Source organism: Dreissena polymorpha, chromosome 8, assembly GCF_020536995.1.
Source record: "Dreissena polymorpha isolate Duluth1 chromosome 8, UMN_Dpol_1.0, whole genome shotgun sequence".
Lineage (NCBI taxonomy): Eukaryota > Metazoa > Mollusca > Bivalvia > Myida > Dreissenidae > Dreissena > Dreissena polymorpha.
Window position 1 is genome coordinate 51,814,246 of NC_068362.1, and position 6,324 is coordinate 51,820,569.

Sequence of the window (6,324 nt, forward strand, 5' to 3'; positions counted from 1 at the left end):
TAAACTTGCGTTATTCAATGAAATGTTAAAATTTCGCTAGCAAAATAAATAAAAACTATATACGCAGTTTCATAACTTTCGATGTATGATCATGAAGTTTGAAATTGTGCAAAGCAATTTTGCGTTAAAAGTTGCATGTAGTTTTATCCCGATCTGAAACGTTTCGCTACAATACAGCCGTATTCGAAACTCAACAACTCAAATGTTTGTACAGAACAATACGAATGTTCCCATTTTGAAACGACAGTAAGTTAAACAAACATTTAGTGGTAAAGCGACATTTCTTGTACTCAAATAGGAGAAACGGTCACGAGTCAGTACACAAATCATAGCAAAACTACACTCTGCAGCTTGTATGAAACGTGTTTACAAAACCAAAGTAGTTCAAAGCAGAACGCTTTTCCTTCTTCGAGGGAGAAGAAATCTGGGTGCAAGTCCCGGCTTTGGTTATAACACGAATACTACTCGCTGCTCAATAGCAATATTCATCATCCTATCCTTATTTAAGGAATACAATCGATTTTTGCCATACGGCCACAAACTATGCTACTAAGTGTTGCGTTGAACATTAATTGCACGAAATAAACTACTTGCGTTGCAACTAGCAAGCAGTGACTCGTAAACTCAAAGCAGTTACTCGCTTTTGACTGCATACACATTTTGTACAACGGCTCGTTATTGGTATTACTTGTCTTTCAGTGAGACACATTAACACAAACGTTCAACAGTATTTAGGCTTTATATTGCGCTTGTAGAATATACGAACAAAACACACTATATAATCTACAATCGATCGCATAGTTAGCTACTTGAGTTGATATTGACAAGCGCTGGTCAATCATCTCGTTTGTAAGCTTTCGAGTGTACACAGTAGTTTGCAGTTTTGTTTCACACATAATACAAAATATGGATGAAAAAAATCTATATACATAACAGTTTGCGATATTAACTACTTTTGCCTCTTGGCCAAATCTACACTTGATCGCATAGTTTGCTACCTAGGTTGATATTAACAAGCGCTGTTTGAAAAGCAGTATTACTTCAATGCTATGGTTTGGTTGTAAGATAAAATACTAGTATATGATGCATTGATGTAACAGATATGTAGGCACATTCGTATAGTAGAAGAAAATTCTCAGCAGCAGCTGGTCTGCAAACACTACAATGCGATTTTGCAGTTTGATACGAACGTGTTTTGTTCACGTGAAGTTGAAATGAAAATCTGTCGTGTCTGATCAATGAAATATATTTGATAAAATAACACAGTTGAAAGGCAGTAACATATCTAAGGTTGTGCTATGTTACAGCTCCACAAATAGTTATTCGTCTTGCAAGATACTGGAACAGATGTCCACATGTTATTGTATATTATCTGATTTAGGATATTTTGAGAAATTATGCAACAGAACATTTCTGCAAGATGTGAAAAAAATATCTATTTAAATGGGATTTCTGAGGTTTAGCCATCGCCGAAAGGCCAATGTTTCTTCGTTAATGCATGGCAAAAGTAAAGGCTATATTGTTTGCTAGTATGCTAGTCCGTATTGCATATCGCAAGGTGGTAAAGCGGCTCTTTTCATTTTGCTGTGAAAAGAACGGTCACAAGCCCGTACAAACGCTGAGTGACACCTCTTGATCATGTAGCTTGTATGAAACGTGTTTACAAAACCAAAGTAGTTCAAAGCAGAACGCTTTTCCTTCTTTGAGGGAGAAGAAATCTGGGTGCAAGTCCCGGCTTTGGTTATAACACAAATACTCGCTGCTCAGTTGCAATATTCATACTCTTACACAGTCAATATAATCTCGGGACCAAATGCCACTAGGCTCGATTTTGAGTTGCTACACTCATGATAAAAATGAACCAACACATTGACATTGAGTACGTGATTAAAATGTACCAGCAATTTTTCGCTTATCGGTATGTAGTAAAACTATTTGACAAATCTACGTTATAACTAGCACAGTTAAAATTTAACGTTTAAGCATTCGCTGATAATAGGCATGCAATAGCAATCCAACGCTGAAATGATTCACACTCCTACGCAATTAATTTTATCGCGGGACCAAATACCCATAGGCTCGATTTCGAGTATAAACATTAGCTTTATACTATCGCTATTTATAGAATCAGATTTGGGTTTTTCCGAAAATTGGAGAATCTGTTTTTGTCAACAACAGAAAAACAAAATCGTAAAAAAAGCGATATTTTACAAATATTAATCGAAAATAGGGAGGAAATAATAGGATAAATAGAATATTATGTGAGTCTGGGATAAAGATCAAGTTTATCATGCTCGGCACGAACCATGATAGTGCTCGGCAAGCCTCGCGCTACATCGGTTCTAAGCCTCGCATGATAAACTTGATCTTTATCCCAAACTCACATAATATTCTATATAAACTTCTTTAAAGGCTTCGGAAGCATTACAATTATAGTCATGAAACAGTAAAATAAGTGAGCCGCGTGTGCGAAAATAAGTATTGTGCCATATACGACCAGCGTAGCAACTGACCAGCATACGCAATCACGCCATTAGATCAGGAGCCACTCTTTTCTCTATGGGGATAAATGAAACCTTGCGTAATTTTATATTTGGCTACATCAACAATCTGGTCAGGAGTTCCGCTTTCCGCTATAAATACAAGGGAGATTTCGTAGTAATGGTCAAACTTCGCACAGAGATTTGACTGGTTCCGAGCATAGCTCGATATCAAATCCCTTCCGTTATAACCAACCACGTGATGATAGGCGAGCCACGTGGTACAATATTTTTCAAGTTTTTTAAATACTTTTTAGCCGGATTTTTTTCGAAAAAATCTCGGCTTATAGATTGATGTTGTCGGGCGGGCGGGGGGGGCGGGCGGGCGGGCGGGGTGGCGGCGTGCTCGAAAATGTTAAAGTTCTTATTTCATGGTATAACTTTGGTATGCTTGGACCTAGAGTCTTCAAACTTGACATGAAGGTTGGCCAGGATTAACAGATGACCACTGGTCATTTCAAGGTCATTCATTTGAAGGTCAAGGTCACTGTGACCTTCAATATAAAAAATGTTAAAGTTGTTATAACTTTGGTATGCTTGGACCTAGAGTCTTGAAACTTGACATGAAGGTTGGCCATAACTAGTTAGTAACCACTGGTCATTTCAAGGTCATTCATTTGAAGGTCAAGGTCACTGTGACCTTGAATGTAAAAATGTTAAAGTTCTTATTTCATGGTATAACTTTGGTATGCTTAGACCTAGAGTCTTCAAACTTGACATGAAGGTTGGCCAGGATTAACAGATGACCACTGGTCATTTCAAGGTCATTCATTTGAAGGTGAAGGTCACTGTGACCTTCAATATAAAAATGTTAAAGTTGTTATAACTTTGGTATGCTTGGACCTAGAGTCTTGAAACTTGACATGAAGGTTGGCCAGAACTAGTAAGTAACCACTGGACATTTCAAGGTCATTCATTTGAAGGTCAAGGTCACTGTGACCTTGAATGTAAAAATGTTAAAGTTGTTATAACTTTGGTATGCTTGGACCTAGAGTCTTGAAACTTGACATGAAGGTTGGCCAGAACTAGTAAGTAACCACTGGACATTTCAAGGTCATTCATTTGAAGGTCAAGGTCACTGTGACCTTGAATGTAAAAATGTTAAAGTTCTTATTTCATGTTATAACTTTGGTATGCTTGTACCTAGAGTCTTCAAACTTGAAATAAAGATTGGCCAGTACTAGAAGATGACCACTGGTCATTTCAATGTCATTCATTTGAAGGTCAAGGTCACTGTGACCTTAAATGTTAAAATGTTAAAATTGTTATAACTTTGGTATGCTTGGACATAGAGTCTTCAAACTTGACATGAAGGTTTGCAAGCACACTTAGATGACCACTGGTCATTTCAAGGTCATTCATTCTAAAGTCAAGGTCACTGTGACCTTGAATGTAAAAATGTTAAAGTTCTTATAACTTTGGTAGGTAAAAATGTTAAAGTTCTTATTCCATGTTATAACTTTGGTATGCTTGTACCTAGAGTCTTCAAACTTGACATAAAGGTTGGCCAGTACTAGAAGATCACCACTGCTCATTTCAATGTCATTCATTTGAAGGTCAAGGTCACTGTGACCTTCAATGTTAAAATGTTAAAATTGTTATAACTTTGGTATGCTTGGACCTAGAATCTCAAACTTGACGTAAAGGTTTGCAAGCACACTTAGATGACCACTGGTCATTTCAAGGTCATTCATTTCAATGTCATTCATTTGAAGGTCAAGGTCACTGTGAACTTAAATGTTAAAATGTTAAAATTGTTGTAACTTTGGTATGCTTGGACCTAGATTCTCAAACTTGACGTAAAGGTTTGCAAGCACACTTAGATGACCACTGGTCATTTCAAGGTCATTCATTTGAAGGTCGAGGTCACTGTGACCTTGGATGTAAATATGTTAAAGTTGTTAATACTTTGGTATGCTTAGACCTAGAGTCTTCAAACTTGATATGAAGGTTGGCCAGAACTAGTAGATGACCACTGGTCATTTTAAGGTCAAGGTCACCGTGACCTTGAATGTAAAAATGTTAAAATTCTTATTTCATGGTATAACTTTCTTATGCTTGGACTTACAGTCTTCAAACTGGACATGAAGGTTGGCCAGCACTAGTAGATGACAATTGGTCATTTTAAGGTCATTGAAGGTCAAGGTCACTGTGACCTTGAATGTTAAAAATTAAAAGTTGTTTTAACTTTCGTATGCTTGGACATGGACTTTGCCATGACTAACAGATGACCACTGGTCAAGAGAACAACTGGTCATTTTAAAGTCTTTCAATTGACAGTGACCTTAAATGTGAATATTTTTTTCATGATTTAACTTTGGTATGCTTACCACTGTAATAGTATTATTTCATCTAAGTTTATTTTCTTACATTTGATAATGAAATTGATGGAAACTTCAAACAATATGTTACTAATTTGCTAATAAAAAAATTGAGATCAAACTTTCCTAATTGTCAATTCAAGTTCATATTTGTGACCTTAAATGTTATTGTTGTTCATGTATATGCATGCATTCAAAACATAACACAAGGTTTGCTCATGCCTTGAAAAGTACTTACATTTCATTTTGACCTTTGAACAATATTTCAGTAATTTAAGTATTGCATTGACAAAAACACGAAAGGTACTTTCCTGTCATTTAAATCAAAAATCCGGCTTCAATGCGGTCATCTCCGACCGCGGAACTCTTGTTTATATAATTTAAACCTGCCCAAGGGAAACAACGCATCGCATTTTTGCATATAATTTGAAGCAATTTAAGAGAATATAAAAATGCATTAAACCTCAATGTAATCAATACATGGTGTAATAATATAAGAAAAAAATATCCACCAGAGCGACGTAGTTGCACACAGGTACTTGAATTTTCTTTTTCCTTATATATATTAGGAACCCGCTTCTTTTCAAATACCTGTGTAATTGCAAATGTGTTTGGTGCGGTGAAAACTAACCAAATTGTATGATTGATCATGCTACTTACGAAATGTGGCAGATCATGCTACTTACGAGATGTGGCAGATCATTCTTTTTACGAAATGGTAATGTTTTAATACATTATATGCATACACATGTCAATCGATTTTATTTTAATTGGCATGTTAAGCATGATAAATTGAATAAACTACTCCATGCGTCATTATTGGTTGCGCATATGTATAGAAATGGCTCTACTATAACCAGTTTTGGCAATCGCCTGCTTATAATTATAATACTCGTGACTTTTCGAAAAAAAATGCTGAACAGGCTTGACAATATTGACAAGATGCTGGGTAACCTGAGCGTTGTTTGCAAATACACAAATGTTAATTCGTCTGAGAATAATTTAATCGGTGTATGCTTAAATTCCGATCTAGTTGTTAAAGAGTATTGTGGCTCGGTTTTTATATTTATGAAGGCTTAGGTTACATTATACTAAATTATCGAGTGATGTAGGACTGTCATCTCTTAAAAAAACATCATATTTTACTCCAAGCAATGTTATACACTTTAGACTGGTGTTCTGGCTTTATCTCTTGAAGATATTTAAGGGAAAAAATAGGTGTTCACTACTTAATCCCTGACATAGGATACAGTTAGAGAAATAAGTACAAATTCGCACTGAAAAAGATTACATTTCGCTAGAAAATGGCCGGAAAAATTAAGGTGCGAAAACAATCGATTTTAATTTGTGTCAATTTGTTTCTTTATTTGAACACGACATATCTTTTTAATTGCTTAAATCGATTCAGCTGTGAATGACCTTTCATAAAAGGTATGGTTATGGGAGTCTCTTTGTGCAAAATG